Source organism: Ovis canadensis, chromosome 5 (genome assembly GCF_042477335.2).
Source record: "Ovis canadensis isolate MfBH-ARS-UI-01 breed Bighorn chromosome 5, ARS-UI_OviCan_v2, whole genome shotgun sequence".
Taxonomy (NCBI): Eukaryota; Metazoa; Chordata; class Mammalia; order Artiodactyla; family Bovidae; genus Ovis; species Ovis canadensis.
In genome coordinates, this window is record NC_091249.1 from 109,249,380 (window position 1) to 109,274,348 (window position 24,969).

The following is a 24,969-nucleotide window of genomic DNA, read 5'->3' on the forward strand; positions in this document are numbered from 1 at the left end:
CCGGACCGTTAACAGCTTGCACCCCGACAAAAAGAGTGCCTACTCAGTACTTTGGCCACCTCATGCGAAGATTTGACTCATTGGAAAAGACTCTGATGCTGGGAGGGATTGAGGGCAGGAGGAGAAGGGGATGACAGAGGATGAGATGGCTGGATGGCATCGCCGACTTGATGGACGTGAGTTTGAGTGAGTTCCGGGAGTTGTACAGGGTGGCCTGGCGTGCTGCAATTCATGGGGTCGCAAAGAGTCGGTTACGACTGAGCGACTGAACTGACTGACTGAACTGACTCTGTTTTTTATAAGGATGACAAAACTTGTACGATAATGTTTGCGTTTTTGTTTCATCTCAAGAACTATAGTTTAAGCCTTTCAGTTCAGTTCAGTTGCTCAGTCGTGCGCATGGACTGCAGCACCCCAGGCTTCCCTGTCCATCACCAACTCCCAGAGCCTATTCAGACTCATGTTCATGGAGTTGGTGATGCCATCCAACCATCTCATCCTCTGTCGTCCCCTTCTACTCTCACCTTCAATCTTGCCCAGTATTAGCATCTTTTCCAGTGAGTCAGTTCTTCCCATCAGGTGGCCAAAGTATTGGGAGTTTCAGCTCCACCATCAGTCTCTCCAATGAATATTCAGGACTGATCTCCTTCAGAATGGACTGGTTTGATCTCCTTGCAGTCCAAGGGACTCTCAAAAGTCTTTTCCAGCACCACAGTTCAAAAGCATCAATTCTTCGGTGCTCAGCTTTCTTCACAGTCCAACTCTCACATCCATACGTGTCTACTGGAAAAACCGTAGCTTTGCCTGGACGGACCTTTGTTGGCAAAGTAATGTCTCTGCTTTTGAATATGCTGTCTAGGTTGGGCATAGCTTTTCTTCCAAGTAGAAAGTGCCTTTTAATTTCATGGCTGCAGTCACCATTTGCAGTGATTTTTGGAGCTCAAGAACATGAAGTCTGTCACTGTTTCCTTTGTTTCCCCATGTATTTGCCAGGAAGTAATGGAACCGGATGCCATGATCTTAGTTTTTTTAATGTTGAGCGTTAAGCCAACTTTTTCACTCTCCTCTTTCATTTTCATCAAGAGGCTCTTCAGTTCCTCTTCACTTTCTGCCATAAGGGTGGTGTCATCAGTGTATCTGAGATTATTGATTGATATTTCTCCCAACAATCTTGATTCTAGTTTGTGCTTCATCCAGCCCAGCATTTCACATGATGTACTCTGCATATGTTAAGTAAGCAGGGTGACAATATACAGCCTTGATGTACTCCTTTCCTAATTTGGAACCAGTCTGCTCCATATCTGGTTCTAACTTGCTTCTTGACTTGCATATAGATTTCTTAGGAGGCAGGTAAGGTGGTCTGGTATTCCCATCTCTTGAAGAATTTTCCACAGTTTGTCGTGATCTACACAATCAAAGGCTTTGGTGTAATCAATAAAGGAGAAGTAGATATTTTAAACCTTTAAAAGGCAGTTATTTTTGGTTCACCCCTCATGGGAGGTGAGGGCACTGCATGTATTTGAGGAGGATTGTGGACCATTCCTGGCTTGGCCACATTTCAAACCACTGCTGTTCAGCCTCTCCCTGGGTCCAGGCTCAAAACTTTCAGTGTAAACTGTGGAACTCAGTATTTACAGGTGTCTTCGCCTGCATCCCCACCCCCGCCCCCTCCAGCTTTCATTGACCCAAGTGTTGATTTTCCTCTTTTCCAAGGCGATCTGAGTTTGTTGCTGTGTTGAAACACAGAACTAGCCCTTTCGTAGAACATGCACTGGAATTCTAAGGCACATAGTCAAATCATCCCTATCTTTACAGCCAGAATAGTTAATATCCTGAAATCAGAAAATAAAGAGAGCAGAACAATCCTCTATCCTTTTGACACACCCTTTGCCTTCTTTTTCGTTGCTGAGGGCAAGCTTTTCTCTAGTTGCAGCCAGGGCTTCTTATCATAGTGACTTCTCTTGCTGGGGCCTTCCAGATCTAAGGTGCGAGGCCTTCAGTAATCGCATTGCTTGGGCCCAGTAGTTGCAGCTCTGGGGCTCTAGAGCACAGCCTCAGTAGTTGTGCCACACAGGCTTAGTTGCTCCTTAGCATGTGAGATCGTCCCAGATCAGGGATAGAAACTGTGGTGTCCCCTGCGTTGCAAGGTGGACTCAACCACTGAACCATCAGAGAAGACCTGAATGCAGTAAATCTTTGATTAACTAAGCTCAACTAATGGAAACCTTTATTGAAATGGAATTTTTCTTTCTGTAATTCACCTAAGACATAACATGCAAAGTTTTTAAAGAAACCAAATTACTAATTTATGAAATAAGAATGGGATGGGAAACGTGAGTCGTTTGAGTGTCTACTCCTAATCCAACACTTTAGCAGAGATTGTTAATTTGTTGTGGCACAAACTTTAGTTTACTTCTTAACTCTGCTCCAGACAGTAGCCATTAATTGATTGGATTTGGCTAGAATTGCTGATTCTGGAGTATTCCCTGGGGTTAATCAGGGACTACTTTCCAAATATCTTAAACTTTCAATATTAATATATGTTTTTATAAAATTATTTTACTCAAACTCTAGAAAAGTAAAAGTGATTCAAGTACTGTTCAGTATTCTGCTCTATTCTACTATACCTTGCTTAAAGTGAAAGTGAAGTCGCTTAGTCATGCCCGACTCTTAGCGACCCCATGGACTGCAGCCTACCAGGCTCCTCCGTCCCTGGGATTCTCCAGGTGAGAGTACTGGAGTGGGGTGCCATTTAATAACTAAAATTTAAAAAATGCACAAGTCTTCTTCATTCAACTCATTTCAGTTCAGTTCAGTCCAGTCGCTCAGTTGTGTCCGACTCTTTGTGACCCCATGAATCACAGCACGCCAGGCCTCCCTGTCCATCACCAACTCCTGGAGTTCACTCAGACTCACGTCCAATGAGTCAGTGATGCCATCCAGCCATCTCATCCTCTGTCGTCCCCTTCTCCTCCAGCCCTCAATCCCTCCCAGCATCAGAGTCTTTTCCAGTGAGTCAACTTTTCGCATGAGGTGGCCAAAGTACTGGAGTTTCAGCTTCAGCATCATTCCCTCCAAAGAGATCCCAGGGTTGATCTTCAGAATGGACTGGTTGGATCTCCTTGCAGTCCAAGGGACTCTCAAGAGTCTTCTCCAACACCACAGTTCAAAAGCATCAATTCTTTGGCGCTTAGTTTTCTTCACAGTCCAACTCTCACATCCATACATGACCACTGGAAAAACCATAGCCTTGACTAGATAGACGTTTGTTGACAAAGTAATGTCTCTGCTTTTCAGTATGCTATCTAGGTTAGTCATAGCTTTTCTTCCAAGGAGTAAGCGTCTTTTAATTTCATGGCTGCAGTCGCCATCTGCAGTGATTTTGGAGCCCCCAAAGATAAAGTCTGACACTGTTTCAACTGTTTCCCCATCTATTTCCCATGAAGTGATGGGACCAGATGCCATGATCTTCGTTTTTTGAATGTTGAGCTTTAAGCCAACTTTTTCACTCTCCTCTTTCACTTTCATCAAGAGGCCTTTTAGTTCCTCTTCACTTTCTGCCAAAAGGATGGTGTCATCTGCATATCTGGGGCTATTGATATTTCTCCCAACAATCTTGATTCCAGCTTGTGCTTCTTCCAGTCCAGCATTTCTCATGATGTACTCTGCATATAAGTTAAATAAGCAGGGTGACAATATATAGCCTTGATGTACACCTTTTCCTATTTGGGACCAGTCTGTTGTTCCATGTCCAGTTCTAACTGTTGCTTCCTGACCACACGCTTCGTCAAACGTATGTGTCAGAATTTTTCTCAATCTTGGGGAAACTCAGTCCCAATCGTTAAGCCTTGTGGTGGAAGGATATGAGAACAAAGTTAGAGAATAGTATAATAGAGGTATGCAAAGGATTTATCACATCGCTATTTCTTCCTCCCAGACTCTATCTCCTACCCTTTTCCCCACCACACACAGAGCTTGTCCTCACAAGCTGTAGAGGATCTTGACTGTCTAGAAATTAAAGTTCAGACTTAGATTGAAGTTCAAACTTCTTAGGCTGCCATTTAAGATCTTCAGTAATCTGTGTCATTAATTCTGAGTAGCATGTTCTCTTACCTAATTGAACTACTTTTTTTTTTTACATTGCACAGCTCCCTTGGTTTTCTGACTCACTGCTTTTTCCCTCTGTTTCTAATTCTCACCTTTCTTCCCTTTTTGTTTTTTTCTTTGCAATCATTGTGTATGTAGACCCTACCTGCCATTCTTAAAATGTGGTGCATTCCATAAAGCTTTTGTTTTATATCCTTATGTTGGTTCCCTAGTGCTTGTTAACAAATTACCGCAAACTTGGTGAGTTACAACAATCAAAATTCATTCATTCTGGACCATGCTCCATCTGTAGTCTCTAAAGGAGAATCTGTTTCTTGTTTCTTTCAGTTTCTGCCGGGGTTTGGTGGCTATTTCTTTCCTTGTGGTTTCGTCACAAGGACTTGTGTTTATGTCACTCCAGTCTCTCTGCCTCTGAATCACATTGACTTTCCCACTTCTGTGTGTCTCTCTCTGTCTGTATCTTATAAAAATACATGCTATTGCATTTAGAGCCCTCTCAGATTCTTAACCACATCTGCAAAGTCTTGTTTTGTTTTTTTTCTTTTTTTGCCATAGATGGTAAATTCATAGGTTCCTTTATATTGTGAAAGGGTTGGACTTGGTGTTTCTAAACCTTTGGTTAATGTAAGCCCTAATAATTGGCCCCATAATCTCCATTCTCCTCTGGTTGAGAATCACTCTCTTCTCTGTATGCTTGGGAACCAAGAATATTTGATTAAGATTTATTTTATGGAAATAATATATATTTTTTCATATTGATGACTTTGATAGCACCATTCTCCTTTGGAACTGCTGGAGAGGTGGTCAGTCAGACCAGGTTCAGTCAGAGGAGAGAAACCGTATTCATTATTTAAAAAGAAAATTTAATATTAAGAATAATGAATTTGGCATAAAACTAAATGGAAAGCTATAAGGGAAAAAAAGAACAGTAAGACACCACAACTACCAGGAAGATAAGATAAGGATTGGTTTAGCAGGTGTGGCAGAAACTGCAAACTAGATTCACATGTTGCTATGAAAGGGTGTTGCTGCTGGACTGAAGAAGTATTGGGACAATGCTAACAAGAATGATGTACCTAAAAAGCCTGAAGGAAGTAAATGGGATGCACAAAGTTTATTTTTTATCCTTCTAGGATTGCTTTTCAGCAGAATCCAACGTGGAGACAGCTGGAAAAACAGAAATGTGGTTTACAGGGTCTCAGCTCTACCATCAGAAAGTGTAATGTAGAAGGTGGGTTTGGAGCTAAAAGACAATAGCTTAATAACTGACACAGTCTCTGAGATGTTTTTGAGGTTTAATATGCCATTTGTCTGCCTCTTAGACCTGCACAGGGTAATACCTGAGTAAGAATCTTATGGTTTGTTTTTGTTTTTTTTTTCTTATGTACTTTGATTCAGAGAGTAAATAACTTGTTTCATATTCTTGATCTTCTACTTCATTGCCTTACTTGAATTAATGAGTGTCCTTGCTTTAGTCCTGCTCTTTTGTTCTTGTTGTATTTTTTTTTTGTCTATAAGAGTTAAAAACAACCCCATTATTCTAATAGAGATTTTTATTAAGTAAGGGCTTTTGGTTTACCTAAAATAGTGTAATTATCTTGATTCCAAATTAGAACACTTAATGTATTATTCCAAGTCACTCTTTCAAATGGTGGACTTTTAAATTTTTCCACACATTAAATTTTACATAGTTATATTACTTTTTCTTTGAATAATGAATCTGAGTTTTAAAAATATTCTTCAGACTATGGGTTATTTAACTGGCCCTCTGTTAGAACAGCTTTATTTTTAGTCTAAGCTACTGCTGAACTTCCAAACTTGGTTAAACATTCTTATCATTCCTTTTTTAATACGGCTTAATATGCTAGTCTTTAACATGAAAACATTATTTGCTCACAAGGAGTTCTCATGAAAGTAGACTTTATATAAATTGTGATATTAAACTTTCAGTAGGAAACGGTCAAGTAGAGAATATTAACAATGAGGTGTTCAAAAGAGCAATGGTGGTTTAATTACCTGAAAAGTACTTAAAAATGTCTGTTGACATAAAGTAACATGAAAATGTAATTATTTCGTCACTTGGGTTTGAAACTTTATTATAAAGAATAATCTATGAAAAAGCTTTATTTTTACATTTTGTCTCTAAGTTGTTACATATCTAAAATTTTTATTTTGCTTAAAATTTGATGATCCAAAAATGTACATTCTCTAAGATCCCAGTTGTGAAAATGGGTTCAAGTTAAGCTAATGAAAGGCAGTAACTGTGCCAGACCTCCAAATACTGCAAATTCTTTTCCATAGGTAGATTTATAAATACCTCAATATGCTTTCTCAAAGTCTAGCCTTAACAGGGCAGTTTATACACTGGATTCTTTCATCCTAGCTTTGGGAAAACCACTCTTCTTGAGACATGTTCAAATCATTCTACTGTTATTATTAAAAGTGTCCCTTTTCAAACAGGTTTCCCAAGGATAAGATTGTTTAGTTATCTTGGAATTCACAACTGTCTATAGTCAGAGGACATCTAGAAACTTCGGAGTTAGCTTTTTAAAAAGTGACTAGGGTTACCATAGTCACTAATACTCTGATAGTCCAAACTCATTTATTAACATATGAGGGATTTCCTGTCAAGGAAGTCAGAAGTTGGCTTTAATTGATCTGTGGTTGCCGCCTGATTATTAGTTCATGTTGAACTTATTTGTTTTTCTGAACACATCTTAACATATGTTAATCCTGTATGGAATAAAGCTGACACAGTATAGTTTAGCCAAAAATAACCTGTTAGCTGGTAGTTTTTAAGACTTTCGCTATTTCTATAAATATTAGAGGTGGTACCTTGTAGTACTTAATACATGGTCTCTTTATAGTCACTGGAGGAATTGATTATTTAGTTTGTGAATGAACAGTACCCTTTTCTTGAGTTTTTCCTCATGGCTCCCACTCTAGGCATTTTCCTACCTGTTTAAGTAAGGGTAGGTAGATTGAAAAATGAGGTGAAGTGAAAACTATGCTATTTTTATTGTTTTAATTTTATTGGCTCTGGTAAAATGGTTCAGAGTTTGAAAACATTGCACTGAAGGTCCTGGCTCATCTGAGGATCTTTTTTGTTGTTTTCAGTAGTAGAGCTCAACATTATTTTCTTAAATATCAAGGTAGATTATAATTTATGCAGGTTTAAGATATTTTAGAACTAAATTTTTAAAGAAAACTTTTTAGTTCTAAAAGTATATTCTGAATGTAACATTTCATGTTAAATTTTTTCAGTAATTTCATTTTAATATTATTTGAATTTTGAACTTATTTATAAGTGATCATTAGCAGAATCTGCTAATTATCCCAAATGTCTTTCCTGTCTAGCAATAGAATCTTCTCACTTCTAGCTGGGCACATGGCCCCCGAGCCAGAGATTACATGTCCAAGCCTTGTTAGAGCTAGATGTGACTACATGTCTAAGTTTTTCCTATGCCATGTGAGTGCAAATTATAAACATGCTCTCTGAGTCTTGCCTTTAAAATATTGGGTTCACAGATCCCTGTTTCATTCAGTTCTTCTGAAGGCTGTACTTTGACCATCACAATAGTGAGCCAACTTCAACTATGCAGGTGTGGGCAGTACTCTGAGGGGATGTCTGAAAAAAAGAGGTGGAAGGGTCCTGGTCCTAGGTGACATCATGGAGCAAGCTCTCCTGCCATGAAGTAGAAGTTTATTCTTCCATAAGGTAGAAGCTTATTGCTCTCTTAACAAGAGAGAGCAGTAAAACTCAACCTTATTTGAGTTGCTGCGTTTTGAGGTCTTTTGTTAAAGAAGATTAATTTATACCCTAGCTAATACGGATAGGATTTTAAGTGAAAACTTTTCCTTATGACTTTAGCTTTCAGAGGAGGCTCTAGGGATCAAGACTTATAAATGCTACATACAAAAGGCTGGGGAATATTGAGGATTGAAAGATGAAGGCCTGTATTGAATATTTCTTGGGAGAGAAATGTCAATGTTTAATGATATTTCCTCTCTCACCTTTTCCACAGAGAGGAGAGTGGTACTGGCCTGCACCTCAGGTCAAGAGATGGGGCCTTGAAGAGACCCATTTAGAGAACTTCACATTTGGCACTGAAGATTTAGAGTATACAGTGACTGTCTCACTTGGTGACTGTCTCACTTCTAAGAGTCTTAAGTCAAAAGATTGGTGGGAGAGGTCTTCATGAAAAACAGAAGGAGAGGGTTGTATTGAAGCCATTCTGTGCTTCCAATGTTTAGTTGGGGAGTACTCAAAGGGTTTACAGAATGTTGCCCATTTATAGCTGTTTCATGCCAGGTGGGTCTCTTTGTCGTCACCACTTGCTGAACATGAACTTGGAGATAATGTCATATTCTGTAATGTCATGTTCCTGGGCTCTGCATCAGGTTTTACTGAAGACAGTGATACTTATGAATCAGTCAAAGTCTAGTCAGGAAGCAGGAACAATGAAACCAATTATTTTTAAAGGAGAGTTTTATGTAAATAATTATTAACCAAGTATTAGAGAACAGATAACCTCTCTAAGTCAGGGGGTACAAAAGGGAAGAGGTTGGTATCTTAAAGTCTTAGACAAGGGAGCTTGAGCTGGGAGTCAGACCTCTGAGGTGGGGTCCCTGTGGAACTTTAGGAATGTGGAGACTGGACCAACAACTCAGGTGAGGGGCATTGGCCATCTGGTACTGACCTATCTGAGGGATACAAGGAAGGTGGTTTTGAGAGTGAAACTGCCACCCACTACTGCTTTAAGATCAACTGTTTCTGCTGAGAGTCAAGTGTCATTGCTTGAAGATGCTGACAGAAATAGGGCACACACAGGAAGAGGCCAATTCACTTCCTCTCCTCCTTTCCTCTAGTTTTCTTCAGGTGATCCTATGGACAATAGGGGGCCAAGTGTTGCTTTTAGATAGGATCTTGGTTTGAGTGATTACAAGGCAACATCAGTTCAGCTCAGTTCAGTTCAGTCTCTCAGTCATGTCTGACTTTTTGTGACCCATGAACCATAGCACACCAGGCCTCCCTGTCCATCATCAACTCCCGGAGTTCACCCAAACTCATGTCCACTGAGTCGGTGATGCCATCCAGCCATCTTATCCTCTGTCGTCCCCTTATTTTTCTGCCTTCAATCTTTCCCAGCATCGTGGTCTTATCAAATGAGTCAACTCTTCGCATCAGGTGGCCAAAGTATTGGAGTTTCAGCTTCAACATCAGTCCTTCCAATGAGTACCCAGGACTGATCTCCTTTAGGATGGACTGGTTGGATCTCTTTGGAGTACAAGGGAATCTCAAGAGTCTTTTCCAACACCACAGTTGAAAAGCATCAATTTTTTGGCGCTCAGCTTTCTTTATAGTCCAACTCTTATACCTACCATGAATTCTGTATTTTGTTTTTAGGATTCACACATTTTGGTCATTCATTGGAGGAGAGTGCAGTTACTTCCCAGATGCAGCCCTGTCTATTCTGCTGTCATAATCTGCTTTAGTTTTCTCAGGAACAAGTCAGTCAATAGATAACTTTGTCCCCTGACTTCAGAGAATACCTGAGAAATTCCCAGTTTTTTTTTTTTTTTTTTTTTTCCGAATCTATCTAGGCTTGGGGTAAAGTGAGGATACCACTCACATCTTCTCCAGAATGGGTCAGAATGACAACTTTATTAGTGGAAATCTTCTTTGCAAATACTTCCATAATCCTCATCAACAGAATTCTTTATAAAGGTGAGTTGTCTATCCACGTCTCAGCTACCTATTTTGAAATCTCGTGGTAATAGTGAAGAAGCCGTTGTTGAACGTACATGTGAAGAGTTTGAATAAGATTGTTTCATCAAACTCTAGGTGGAACAAAGCAATATCTCTAGATTACTATGTAATCTTATGCATAATTTAATATATAACTAAATGAACTAATTTGATATTGTTAATAGATATATGGGGATACCACTTACATAAAAGTTTATATATTTATTTTGGAAAAAATCTTTTAAATTGGATTTGCCACTGAAAAAATAGGAGATCACTTATCCTGACATATATGATGGCATATAAATGTGTCATGAATCACAATTTAATTAGGCAAGGAGCCATACATCAGTATTTCATTCTCCACTTGATATTTAAATATACCAAATAATACATTGGTGTCTCTACCACCATTTTCATAGCTCTGATGAGGAATGTATAACACAAATATCTAGTTAACATTTCAACAGTTCTTACCCATTGAATTGCTTCCTACTGGTGAATTTCTAGTAGTTATTATGTATAACATAACTATATCTAGTAGTTATGCTAGCCAGCATTTAAAATTTAATTTTGATGAGGTATTTTTTATTTTTGGATATTATATTTCTGATATTAATTTGTTAGCTTTTAAAATGACCTTTGCATAATGGCATTTATAATTTAATTTGTACTTAGACATTAGCATACTCATTTGAATCTGTCGCTTTTGACTTTGATTCAATCTTTAAGAATTTTAACAATAATTTAAAAATATATTACAGTGTGTAATATTACAGCTATTTTACTGACTTAAATAACTGTGTGTGCATCTATATTTCTAGAACTTTTGGTTGAGTCTTTTTAAGAATAGTTTCCATTTCCCCACAGAACTTCCCCATCTGTTCACTTATTGTGTGTGTCTCTCTCTTTTTTTAAGTATTTGAGTATATTTATAGAGTATTTTCTGCTACTCTCAATATCTGGATATTTTCTGTTGATTCTTTTCTCTCTTGATATGGGCCGGATTTTCTTGTTTTTCAAATATAGTGTCTTTTTATTTGATAGTGGACATTGTCAATGGTAGGGTGTAAGGATTCTGTATTATGTTTTTGTATTACATTATTATCATTTGGGTGTCAAATTTGTTTTTCCTGACACATTAAATTTGCTGGTTGAATCGCTATAAGATTACAAATAATAAATACTGGAGAGGGTGTGGAGAAAAGGAACCCTCCTACACTGTTGGTGGGAATGTAAACTGGATAGCTGCTATGCAGAACAGTATGCAAGTGAAAGTGAAGTCTCTCAGTCATATCCGACTCTTTGCGACCCCATGGATTGCAGCCTACCAGGCTACTCTGTCCTTCAGATTTTCCAGGCAAGAGTACTGGAGTGGGTTGCCGTTTCCTTCTCCAGGAGATCTTCTTGACCCAGGGATCGAACCCAGGTCTCCTGTATTGTGGGCAGACACTTTACCCTCTGAGCCACCAGGGAAGGCACCAGGCAAGGAGAACAGTATAGAGGCGCCTTAAAAAAAAAACTAAAAATAGAGCTGCCATATGATCCTACAAAGCCATTCCTGGATATATATTTGAAGAAAACCATAATTTGAAAAGACACATACACCCCCAATGTTCATTTAAGCACTGTTTACAATATTTAAGACATGGAAGCAACCTAAATGTTTACTGACAGATGAATGGATAAAGAAGATATGTGGTACATATATACAATGTAGTATTACTGAGTCATTAAAAAGAACAAAATAATGCCATCTGCAGTAACATGGATAGGCCTAGAGATAGTCCTACTGAGTGAAGTCAGACAGAGTATGACATCAGTTATATGTGGAATCTAAAAATATGGCTACAAATTAACATATACATAACAGAAATAGATGTAGAAAATATGATTACAGATATAGAAAATATGATTATAGATGTAGTAAATATGATTACCAAGGGTAAGGGGGGAGAGGAAAATTAGGAGTTTGGGGTTAACATATACATACAACTATATGGAACAACAGACTGGTTCCAAATAAGAAAAGGAGTACGTCAAGGCTGTATATTGACACCCTGCTTATTTAACTTATATGCAGAATACATCATGAGAAATGCTGGACTGGAAGAAGCACAAGCTAGAATCAAGATTGCCAGAAGAAATGTCAGTAACCTCAGATATGCAGATGACACCACCCTTATGGCAGAAAGTGAAGAGGAACTAAAAAGCCTCTTGATGAAAGTGAAAGTGGAGAGTGAAAAAGTTGGCTTAAAGCTCAACATTCAGAAAACGAAGATCATGGCATCTGGTCCCATCACTTCATGGGAAATAGATGGGGAAACAGTGGAAACAGTGTCAAACTTAATTTTTTTTGGCTCCAAAATCACTGCAGATGATGACTGCAGCCATGAAATTAAAAGATGCTTACTCCTTGGAAGGAAAGTTATGACCAACCTAGAGAGCATATTCAAAAGTAGAGACATTACTTTGTCAACAAAGGTCTGTCTAGTCAAGGCTATGGTTTTTCCAGTGGTCATGTATGGATGTGAGAGTTGGACTATGAAGAAAGCTGAGTGCAGAAGAATTGATGCTTTTGAAGTGTGGTGTTGGAGAAGACTCTTGAGAGTCCCTTGGACTGCAAGGAGATCCAACCAGTCCATCCTAAAGGAAATCAGTCCTGAATATTCATTGGAAGGACTGATGCTGAAGCTGAAACTCCAATCCTTTGGCCACCTGATGTGAAGAACTGACTCACTGGAAAAGACCCTGATGCTGGGAGGGATTGGGGGCAGGAGGAGAAGGGGACAACAGAGGATGAGATGGCTGGATGGCATCACTGACTTGATGGACGTGAGTCTGAGTGAGCTCCTGGAGTTGGTGATTGACAGGAGACCTGGTGTGCTGCGATTCATGGGGTCACAAAGAGTCGGACATGACTGAGCGACTGAACTGAACAAACTGAGCAACTATATGAAAAATAGGTAAATAACAAGGATCAACTGTATAGCACAGGGAACTCTACTCAGTGCTCTGTAATGTCCTATATGGGAAAAAAATCTAAAAAAAGAGTGGATATATATGTATGCATAAAAGATTCACTTTGCTGTATACCAATAACACGACATTATAAATCAACTGTATCCCAATAAAAGTAATAATAATAAAAGATGCAGTATACTTTTACAATGGAGTATTACTTGGCCACGAAAAATAACAAAATAATGCCATTTGTGCAATATGAATAGACTTAGAGACTGAATGAAATAAGTCAGACAGAGAAAGACAGATATCATATGATATCACTTATAGGTGGAATCTAAAAAAGAAGGCTGCAGATGAACTTATCTACAAAACAGAAATAGACCCATACACATAGCAAACAAGCTTAAGGTTACCAAAGCCAAAGGAAGGGGGAGCGGAAACTTAGAAGTTTGGAATTAACATATGTAAATACACCTATGTATAAAATATAAAAATGTATATATATAGATGAACAACAAGGATCTACTGTATAACACAGGTAACTATACTCAATATTTTGTAATAACCTATAAGGCAAAGGAATCTGAAAAAAATAGATACATATGTATGCATAACCAAATCACTTTATACCTGAATCTAACACAGCATTATAAATTAACTATACTTCCATTAAAAAAAGAAAAAAATGTTTTTCCCATTAAACAAATTGTTGGAAGATCCTTTTGATCTGTCAGAATTAGAATAATGGTTCGTTAGTGTAGGTCCAATTTAGATATGTCTTAAGCCCTACGTTTGTCTCTTCTTTGGGGTTTTGGTTCTTACTGTTAAGGCAGATCCTGTTGGGAATTGCAACCGAGTACCTGAGAAACTATACAAGATCTTTCCATTCCCTTTGCCCTAAACATTTTCTAACTTTGTGTTACTTCTCCCTTTTTCTTTTTCCGTTCAACTCTTGGTAGCTGCTGTCAGCTAGTTCTCAGGGAGTTTTAGCTTGAAATGCACAGTTCTGGCTGTGGCCAAAGCCCTGAAGAAAACTACGGTGCATGCTTCTGTTACCTCCTCACCACAGCTCCCCTCTCTGTGACTCCTGCTCCATAAATTCCAGTTGCTGCAATAAACACCCCAATCTCCAGTCTTTGCCGTGTCAGCTCAGTGAGAATGATACTTTCTACTTGAGCTCCTCCTCACTGTGACATGGTGCAGAAAGAGCCCCAGAGGCTCACCTGACTTAATTCCTTTTGTACTACAGGCTGTCCAGTTTATAAAAGAAGTAGTCATATATTTTGCCCAGTTTTATAATTGATATGTATAATACTTGTTACTGTACAGTGACCCAAAGCAGAAGTCTGTGCTCCTCTAAATCCTTTCAATAGTTATCTTTTTATCTTTTTTCACTCAAAATCTGAATTCTTAATGAGTACATAAAATCTTACAAATCTTTTTTTTTTTATTACTCTGCTCTTACAAAAGCTAGAAAAGGAGGAAAAACTTCTCAGATCATTCTGTGAAATCAGTATTATTCTGATACCAAAACCAGATGAAGACATTACAAGAAAGACAACTACTGACCAATATCTCTGTGAATGTAGAGCCTCAGATTTCACAACAAAATAATAAAAAACAGAATCAAGCAAATTTTTGAAAAGGATTATATACTATGATCAAGTGGGGTTTATCCTAAAAATGCAAAGTTGATTCAACATACAAAACCCAATCAATAAAATGTTGTTGTTCAGTCACTCAGTTGTGTCAGAATCTTTGCGACTCCATGGACTGCAGCACATCATGCTTCCCTGTTCTTTACCATCTCCTGCAGCTTGCTCAAACTCCTGTCCATTGAGTCAGTGATGCCATCCAACCATGTTATCCTCTGTTGTCCCCTTCTCCTGCCTTCAATCTTCCCCAGCATCAGGGTCTTTTCTAATGAGTCAGCTCTTTGCGTCAGGTGGCCAAATTGTTGGCACTTCAGCTTTAGCATCAGTCCTTTCAATGAATATTCAGGACTGATTTCCTTTAGGATGGACTGGTTGGATCTCCTTGCAGTCCAAGGGACTATCAAGAGTCTTTTTCAACACCACAGTTCAAAAGCATCAGTTCTTTTTTTTTTTTTTTGCAATTGAGAAGATGACTGTTTACTTCGATTACATGCTAGTTACAGATTGAGGACTGTTTTGTTTTTAGTTTTTTGAATGTTGAGGTTTTTTTTCTTTTTTTTTAATTTTTATTTTTACTTTATTTTACTTTACAATACTGTATTGGTTTTGCCATACATTGACATGAATCCACCATGGGTGTACATGCGATCCCAAACATGAACCCCCCTCCCACCTCCCTCCCCACAACATCCCTCTGGGTCATCCCCATGCACCAGCCCCAAGCATACTGTATCCTGCATCAGACATAGACTGGTGATTCGATTCTTACATGATAGTATACATGTTTCAATGCCATTCTCCCAAATCATCCCACCCTCTCCCTCTCCCTCTGAGTCCAAAAGTCCGCTATACACATCTGTGTCTTTTTTTGCTGTCTTGCATACAGGGTCATCATTGCCATTTTTCTAAATTCCATATATATGTGTTAGTATACTGTATTGGTGTTTTCTTTCTGGCTTTCAAAAGCATCAGTTCTTCAGGGCTCAGCCTTCTTTGTGGTCCAATTCTCACATCCATCCATGATTGCTGGAGAAACAATAGCTTTGACTAGACGGACTTTTGTCTTCAAAGTAATGTCTCTGCTTTTTAACATGCTCTCTAGGTTTGTCATAGCTTTTCTTCCAAGGAGCAAGCATCTTTTAATTTCTTGGCTGTAGTCACTATCTGCAGTGATTTTGGAGCCCAAGAAAATAGTCTGCCACTGTTTCCATTGTTTTCCCATCTATTTGCCATGAAGTGATGGGACCAAATGGCATGATCTTAGTTTTTTGAATATTGAATTTTAAGCCAGTTTTCCACTCTCCTCTTTCACCTTCATCAAGAACCTGTTTAGTCCTCTTCACTTTCTGCCATAAGGGTAGTGTCATCTGCATATCTGAGGTTATTGATATTTCTCGCGGCAGTCTTGATTCCAGCTTGTGCTTCATCCAGCCTGGCATTTCTCATGATGTACTCTGCATATAAGTTAAATAAGCAGAGTGACGATATACATTCTTGACGCACTCCTTTCCCAATTTGGAACCAGTCTGTTGTTCCCTGTCTGGTTCTAACTGTTGCTTCTTGACCTGCATACAGGTTTCTTAGGAGGCAGGTAAGGTGGTCTGGTATTCCCATCTCTCATTGAACCAATAAAATAGATTGAAACAATAGAGTGGGCTTTGCTGGGTGGCTCAGATGATTAAGAATCTACCCACAATGCAGAAGACCCAAGTTTGATCCCTGGGTTGGGAGGATCTCCTGGAGAAGGGCCTGGCAACTCACTCTAGTATTCTTGCCTTGAGAATTCCATGGACAGAGGAGCCTGCACAATAGAATAAAATCCCATGGTCATCTCAAAACAAACAAAAAAAAATTGAAAAAAATACATATTTATTTATGATAAAAGCATTCAGTGTATTAGGAATACAAGGAAGTTCCTAAACCTGATAAAGAGCATCTATAAAAAATTCAATGTTAATGCTTCACTTAATGGTTAAAGACTGATAGCTTTACCCCCAGAATGTGCCCTCTATTCACATCTATTCAACATTTTACTGAAGGATCAAGCTAGTGCAATTAGACAAGCAAAAGAAATATAAGGCATCCTCAAGTCCTATTTTTGGTGCAGTAAATTTTCAATTCTTAAAGAAATTATACTTAAAATGTGTAACAACTGGCTGGCTGTTACATTGTACAATGACACCTCATTTAGCCTGTATCATAGGATAACTTAGGACTTTTAAAATAACTGAAGCTTAAATTTCAAAGCTTTTACTTTACTTATTTACAATGAAAGTGTTTGCACAATGCTTGACTTCCTTGACTTAAATGGTATTCAAATCTCAAATATTAAACTGTGATGCACTGACACGTTGTTGAATATGTTATTATTCATTAAAACTGAATGCCCGTAGGACTTCCCTGGTGAGTAGTGGCAAGGATTCTGGGTTTTTACTGCAGTGGCTGTGGTTCTCTTCCTGGTCTGGGAAGATCCAGCAAGCTGTGTGCTGTGGCCTCACAAAAAAAGGGAAAAAAAACCAAAACAAAACCAAAGTGAACACCTTTACATTGTATAGAAGAACCCCCAAAAAGACAAGATCTGGTCTATTCTTTCTAGGTTGTCTACTTGCTTTTACTTCTCACTGGCTATTATATCCATGTATCATTTATCATGATATGGATTACTTGACTGCTGGTGTCTGCAATGTGTTAATAACTCTGCTTGTCCTATACTATAGAGTTCATGGGTCTCACAAGAGGCCTTCCAGCTGTTTTTCTTTTTTTTTTTCTTTAAACCAACTTATATAGGGGGCTATACATTGTCAGAGTTGTGACCTAAGTGGAGACATTATTGTATTTTATATTTAAACTATTTTTTAAAAAATGTGACCAAACATTTTAAGACAAGTCTTGCTTGTGATCTAAAAATAAATTTCTTATATTTTTGGCAAGTCTCTTTTGCAGAAGGTTTTAGTTGAAGTATGTGCTGTGCTGTGCTATGCTTAATCGCTTAGTTGTGTCCAACTCTTTGTGACCTTGTGGCTGTAGCCCACCAGGCTCCTCTGCAGTAGGGATTCTCCAGGCAAGGATATTAGAGTGGGTTGCCATGCCCTCCTCCAGGGGATCTTCCCAACCCAGGGATCGAACCCACGTCTCCCACATTGCAGGTGGATTCTTTACTGTCTGAGCCACCAAGGAAGCTCAAGAATACTGGATTGGGTAGCCTATCCCTTCTCCAGGGGATTTTCCTTACCCAGGAATTGAACTGGCATCTCCTGCTTTGTAGGTGGATTCTTTAACAGCTAAGCTATGAAGGAAGCACTTGTTGAGGTGTAGTACCTTTTATTAAGCTCTGTACTTAGCTCTTCCATGGCAAGGCACTTACTCTCTTGTGCAGATGATAGCTACACCTATCCCGCAAGTTTTTGAAGGAATTAAATGAAATGTGTATGTAAAATGCTTAACGCAGTGCCAGGGGCATTACAGGTGTACAATGTTTTTTATCTGAGAGAGGAAAAGGAACTGAAAGAAGGTTAGTATGGATGGAGAAAGGCAGAATGCTGTACCACTGGAGGAGAAAAATTAGGCAAGGGCCAGGTTAGGATGTGTTAGGATTTTGGAATTTATTTTAGGGTAAGGTGGAATCACGGAAAGATTTTAAGCAAGGTGTGACGTAAACAGATTTGTGTTTTGAAAAGGACATAGAGGCCACTGTTTGGAGACTGGAAACTGGAGAAGCCAGGGTAGGTGTTCTTTCCTTTGCACAGTATGTCTGTAAGCTGAGTATCTTTGATTTAAATCTGTGGTTTTAAATCCTTCCCATAAGTATATAGCAGGCATCTTGGCTTCTTTTATTTTGACATATTCATGGTACACTTGCATGTCACGAAGCTCCTATGTTGTTGGTATTTTATGAACAAACTTGTCTGTATAGGGCCACCCACATTTGGCAGAGAATAGGCAGAATGCCAAGGAGCCTGCCAGCCTTTCAGCTGACTACAGGATAATGTATGCTACTTTTGACTTTCCTTTGGTCTCCTGGATTCTCATGTAATGCCTGCCATTTACATGGAAGCTAAGTTTCCTTTCCAGGTTTTATTACTTTGGCAACTCTGTGGCATAGGTGCTACTATTTCCCTATTCCTCACCAATCTTGGATTTTTTTTTTCCTCTTTTGATTGCCAAACTCTTTATAAGATCACTCCAGGTAGCTATCAAATTGTTAGAGCTGGCAAGAACGTTAGGACTTATCAACATTTCTGATACAGATACTTGGCAACTATGTGGCATCATCTCACTGCTGCCTTACTCTGCATGCAGGTCCTAACTATTTTATCTATGTCTGACTGCATCCACCATAAGTGCCTTTGTTTTTTTATTATCTTTTGGTGTGCAGCCCTTGGCTCACTTCTTATAGCCATGAGAGACTTGCCCTATCATATCTAGATCTGGAATGTCTGTTCTGGTCCCTCCCAGTAATTCCTTACTTTATTTAACTTATCTGATTATATTGTTGCCCATTTCCCAGATTGATCGTATCTGGTTCATCCTGAATATCTTTCTTCAGGGGTTAATTACATAGGAAGAAAGTGAAATATTAATTGATGAAGCAATGTGTTGTCTCAGATTTTCTTTTAAATATCCATGCAAAACTACTAAGCAGGAGTGGTAGAACTAAAAATGAAAATGACAAGATCAAAATGTGAAAGTCTGTTGATATTTGTTAAAGCTGGGTGACGATTATATTATTCTATTTAATTTTGTGTATGTATGGATTTTCCATAATAAAAAATCAAAAAGGAAGACACATGGAGAATTCAAACATATTAACTGCCAGCCAAATAGAGGTCCTGGACAGGTGGGGCAGAGGAGTGAGGAATAGCTGAGTGATGGCCACAAAGGAAGTACCCTGTGTTTTCTCAGCAAATTGGACAGGCCAATCGTGTTGTCTTCTAATACAGGGACCTCTTCTGAAGGATTCTTTATAGGGATCACTATTCACTGTTCTATCTGACTTTGCTCTTCTGGGCAGAGCTGACTGACCCAGGGAAGGGTCTTAGACAAAGTCATTATCTCTATAGCAGAGTGTCTCAGTCTGTGCATTGTTGATGGTTTCAGTTCAGTTCAGTCGCTCAGTCGTGTCCCACTCTTTGCGACCCCATGGACTGCAGCACGCCAGGCTTCCCTGTCCATCACTAACTCCCAGAGCCTGCTCAAACTCACGTCCATCGAGTCAGTGATGCCATCCTGCTCTCTCATCCTCTGTCATCCCCTTCTCCTGCCTTCAATTTTTCCCAGCATCAGGGTCTTTTCTAATGAGTCAGCTCTTCGTATCCAGTGGCCGAAGTATTAGAGCTTCAGCTTCAACATCAGTCCTTCCAATGAATATTAGTAGTTTAGACTGGATGGTTTTTTTATATAGAGTTCTGTCCTGTACATTGAAGATGTTTAGCAGCATTCCTGACTACCCACTAACACCAGTAGTGCCTCCTTCCCTCTTTCTCAGTTGTAATAATAAAAAAAATGTTTCAAGACATTGCCACGTGTCCCTGGGGGGCAAAATTACCCCTAGTTGTGAACCACTGAAATATATGAATAATGTGAGTTTTTAGTTAGGCTCTATCCTTGTGGGTGCTGGCTGACTTGGTTTGGGTTTTTAGGTGTTAATAATTTTTCCATGCTGTATTAAAAGGCTGATTGTAAGTAGTATAAATAAATAATAATTTAAAATAGAAAATTTCAGACTCTCCCAACATGTTTGTCTCCCTGTAATAATATAAACTTGTTTTAATCCCGAGCCCCCTTGGTTTTTCATTTTATCATATGCAGTCTTGATTTTTTTGCATAAAATGTTCTTAGGGTCATTATTTCCCCAATCTCTGCGTGCGATATTTTGTTTTACAAAATCATTTGTACGTTATTTTTCATCATTTACAGAATACTATTTTTCTTCTTTTATGATTTTTAGATATAATCATGTAATGCTAATTCTTACTCTTAAAAATATGAATCTACAGTGTCTTTGGAAATGTAGCCTTTACTTGGATGGGAGAGTCTGAAAATTTATTTGATAAATTTTGTGGTTCTGGGCACAGTGTAAATGAAACATTTTCAGGTGCTACAGTATATAAATATATGAATGTTTTTCCTGGCTCAGTTTTGTGCCATAACTAGCCAACAACTCTTGTATTAACTTCTTCAACTGAATGGAAATGTACTAGTACATACTTTTGATTTAATAAAATCCTCAAAATAGGTTTTTGTGCTAATATATTTATAACATGCAGGTGTTTGACACAAGGACATAAATTACATGCATATAAAATTGGTTCAGGGAAATACTGAAATGTGCTGGGAGGATATTAAAATATATATTTGAACATTTATTTTGTAATTTAGGTTGAACATTTTCCAGAACAGTTAGGGAGTTCATAGCTCTATTATATGGTTCATTTTTTTTTTCTGTTAAACATTTCTAATCTTGTATGTTTTTTAGCATTTCTCTGTTTTCTTAAGTGATTTTATTTCATTAGTCTGGTTGTATAATTTCTTCTTTTTTGAGCATACACAAAGATATGAGAGCTAAAAAATTAGTGTAATTATTTCCAAGAATCTTATTTCTCAACTCTTTTTATTATGCTTTCCTGTAGAAATTTGCATAGTTTATAGTTATCTTCTCAAGAAACACAAATCTGCTGGTCTACTTAGAAAGGCAGTCATATTTGTATGTTGTGCTAAAAAATATTGGTCACCTATTTGAGAATTTAGAGAAACAAGGCATTTAATAAAATGAATTATTTTAAAAAGATATTTAAGTTAAGTGAAGGATCATCTCTGAAATTGAAATGTGCTAATTTAATTTGCCTCTTAAATCATATTTATTAAAAATATGTTTATGAATGCTCACTAAATGACAGTGTTCTTTTTCATCAGCAGAATTTTTTGAGTAAGAAGGAGTAAGAAAAATTTGATAGTGATTAACAAGAGACAGAAAATTGATTAGAATTGAGAATCAGTAATTGACAACTTAAGAAAATTATTGATTTTGCATCCATTTTTAGAATGATATTCACATAGCCAAGTTTCCACTCTTTCAAAAGTGAAAGTGAAAGTGAAGTCGCTCAGTCGTGTCTGACTCTTCATGGACTGTAGCCTACCAGGCTCCTCCCTCCATGGGATTCTCCAGGCAAGAGTACTGGAGTGGGTTGCCATTTCCTTCTCCAGGGGATCTTCCCGACCCAGGGATAGAACCCTGGTCTCCTGCGTTCCAGACAGACACTTTAACCTTTGAGCCACCAGGGAAGTCCACTCTCTTTCAAATCCTCCCCTAAATATTCTCTTTCCAATGGGACCTACTCTGACCAACCTATTTGAAATTGTAATCTTATCCCCATCAACTATGTACTAGCAATTTTCCCATAGTCTGTGCTGTCTCTTTTTTAATATTTGTAATTTGCTTACAGTTTATAAAGCACTTCTCTTTGGCTGTGCCAGGTCTAAGTTGTGACACACTGGATCTTTGATCTTCTTTGCAGCATGCAGGATTTTTAGTTACAGCATGTGAACTCTTAGTTGCAACATGTGGAATTTAGTTCCTGACCAGGGATCAAACCCAGGTCCCTTGAATTGAGGGTGTGGAGTCTTAGCCACTGGACCACCAGGGAAGTCCCTGCAGGCAGGCTACAGTCCATAGGGTCTCAAAGAGTCAGGTGGGACTGAAGCGACACATACACACTAATGCAGGGGGGTTAGAACAGTTAGAGGTCCCGTTCAGCCATTGGTCAGCACCGTGGTGGGCTCTGCCCCCAGCAAGCAACTGTCAAAACAGCGGCTGTTAGTGGTCCTGCTCCGGAGAAGGCAATGGCACCCTACCCCAGTACTCTTGCCTGGAAAATCCCATGGACGGAGGAGCCTGGTAGGCTGCTGTCCATGGGGTCGCTAGGAGTCGGGCACGACTGAGCGACTTCACTTTCACTTTTCACTTTCATGCATTGGAGAAGGCAATGGCAACCCACTCCAGTGTTCTTGCCTGGAGAATCCCGGGGACAGGGGAGCCTGGTGGGCTGCCGTCTATGGGGTCGCACAGAGTCGGACACGACTGAAGTGACTTAGTAGTAGTAGCAGTAGTAGTGGTCCTGCTCAGCCATTGGTCAGCTCCGCTCCGGGTGGGTTCCTCCCACAAGCGACAACCGTTAGAGGTCCCATTCAGCCAACAGTCAGTGGAGTGGCGGTCGTCAGGCGGAGAGTGAGGAAAGGGGTGGATCCCAGCCTTCTCCCCAGGGGCTTCCAACTCACGCAGCCTCAGGCCAGCCGGTGAGCTGGGGGAGCCCAGGGAGCAGGATGGGGGCTGTGTCCTGCAGGGCTCCTGAGCCCTCACCGATGACGCCTGCTGGCTGAGCCCGGGCCTTGAAGCGAGGGGGTTGAACTTCTCCCCCATCCCGTCTCCACGACCTAATGGTCGTGGCAGTCTGCATGGGATGCAGTCTGAGGGAACTGGCTCCCGCAGTTTGGGTGGCCTGAGGAACCTGAAGGCCAGCTGGGCTCTGGGTGCCTGGTTCCCTCAGAGATGACAGTTGGGAAGAGTCTGGGGCCCTGGCCCCAAGAAACTGGGAACTAGAGACCTGCCTCCTCCTCAGGCAGGATCTGGACCTCAAAGGGTGAAAGCTGTGTGGTGGAGCCTTGCTCTTGTCATAACAGAGAATCACATTTGTTTGGTGGAGATTTATAGAAACTTGGTTAGGAAACCATGACCTGACCTTAAGAACAAAGGCTCTGACACCAGGAAGTTGGCAATAATCAACCCCGCTACTCCCTCAACTTTCCTAGAAAAGGGTTTTGCTGAAAGTTTTCAGAGAATTTTGGGGGTTTTAAGGCATGAGCCACCCATCTCCTGGCATGGCCCTCAGTAAACCTTGCTCTGTTCTGAATGTCTTGGCATTGTTTAGCTTCACTATGTGTCAGACACAGGGACTTCCATTTCCGTAACAGTATGATATGAATGAACAAAAAACACCTAAAACTTTGTTTGGTGTGGATTTTATAGTTTCATTTTTTTAAAAATTATTATTTCTTTAAGGGGGGGGAAGCAGAGGATAATAACCATCACTTTTGATCAAATGATATTCTATGCACCTCACATGTGTTTTCTCCTAGCCCTCTTGCCCTCTTTAATGAGGTGGGTAGACAGTGTTACTCCCACTTTATCAAAGAGGAAACCTGAGATTCAGAGAGGTTAGGTAATTCTAAATGGCTGATCTAGAAATTAAACTCATCAGCTTGATTTCAAAGTCTGTGTGTTTAAAACTGTCTCTAACTTAAAAGCAACTTTTCTATTAACAGAATTAATCAAAAGTCTCATTACATTACCATACTGAATAAAATATTTAGCTAAGTTTATAGTATAATTGGAGGAGATGGGAACCCACTCCAGTAGTCTTGCCCGGAGAATTCCATGGACAGAGGAGCCGGGTGGGTTACCGCCCTTGGAGTCGCAAAAGAGTTGGACACAAGTGAGCAACTAACTCTTGTATAATTATTGGCTAGCACACAATATGCTTACTTATTCCACTTATGTATTTAAGTAGTTGTGTACTGCTGTGTGCTAAGTGCTGGGTATGTCACAGTGAATAAAATGGGCATGGATCCTGCTATTTATTTGTTTATGGCTGCGCTGGGTCTTTGTTGCTGACCCAGCTTTTCTCCAGTTGCAGAGATGTGGGGCTACTCTTTAGTTGCAGTGTGTATGCTTCTAATTGCAGTGGCCTCTCGTGTTGCAGAGCATAGGCTCTAGGGCTTGGGGGCTTCAGTAGTTGCAGCTTCCAGGCTTTGGGGCACAGGCTTGGTAGTTGTGGCACATGGGCTTAGTTGTTCCGCAGCATGTGGGATCTTCTCGGATCAGGGATGGAACCCGTGTTTTCCTGCATTGGCAAGTGGACTCTACCACTGAACCACCAGGAAAGCCTGGCTCCTGCTCTTGAAGAACTTGTGGTCTTCTGAGTGAGCTAGAGGTATCGCCAGAGATTCAGAACAACAGTCCACCCACCAGCCCCGAGCCTGGCTGCCATCATTGCCTCTTTATCACTGGGAGTAGAAAATACTCTAATTGCATTCAGATTTTATTCTATCTTACCAGCATACATTTATATGTATTATAAACTATACAGCTTATTTAACTTATATGCAGAGTACATCATGGGAAACGCTGGGCTGGAGGAAGCACAAGCTGGAATCAAGATTGCCGGGAGAAATATCAATAACCTCAGATATGCAGATGACACCACCCTTATGGCAGAAAGTGAAAAGGAACTAAAAAGCCTCTTGATGAAAGTGAAAGAGGAGAGTGAAAAAGTTGGCCTAAAACTCAACATTCAGAAAACGAAGATCATGGCCTCCGGTCCCATCACTTCATGGGAAATAGATGGAGAAACAGTGGAAACAGTGTCAGACTTTATTTTTCTGGGCTCCAAAATCACTGCAGATGGTGACTGCAGCCATGAAATTAAAAGACGCTTA

At 39.5% G+C, this 24,969-nt stretch overlaps 1 long non-coding RNA gene across 4 annotated transcripts in view; it reads left to right on the forward strand.

Moving 5' to 3' along the window:
- LOC138441536 (uncharacterized) overlaps window positions 1-24,969 on the forward strand; it is a 151,266-nt gene that overhangs the window by 485 nt on the left and 125,812 nt on the right. For 2 of the 4 annotated variants that reach the window (XR_011257389.1, XR_011257387.1), the window contains exon 2: window positions 9,712-9,835. The exons of the other annotated variants lie outside the window; for them this stretch is intronic. This is a non-coding gene — a long non-coding RNA (uncharacterized lncRNA). The remainder of the gene's footprint in view (window positions 1-9,711; window positions 9,836-24,969) is intronic. 4 annotated transcript variants of the gene reach the window in all.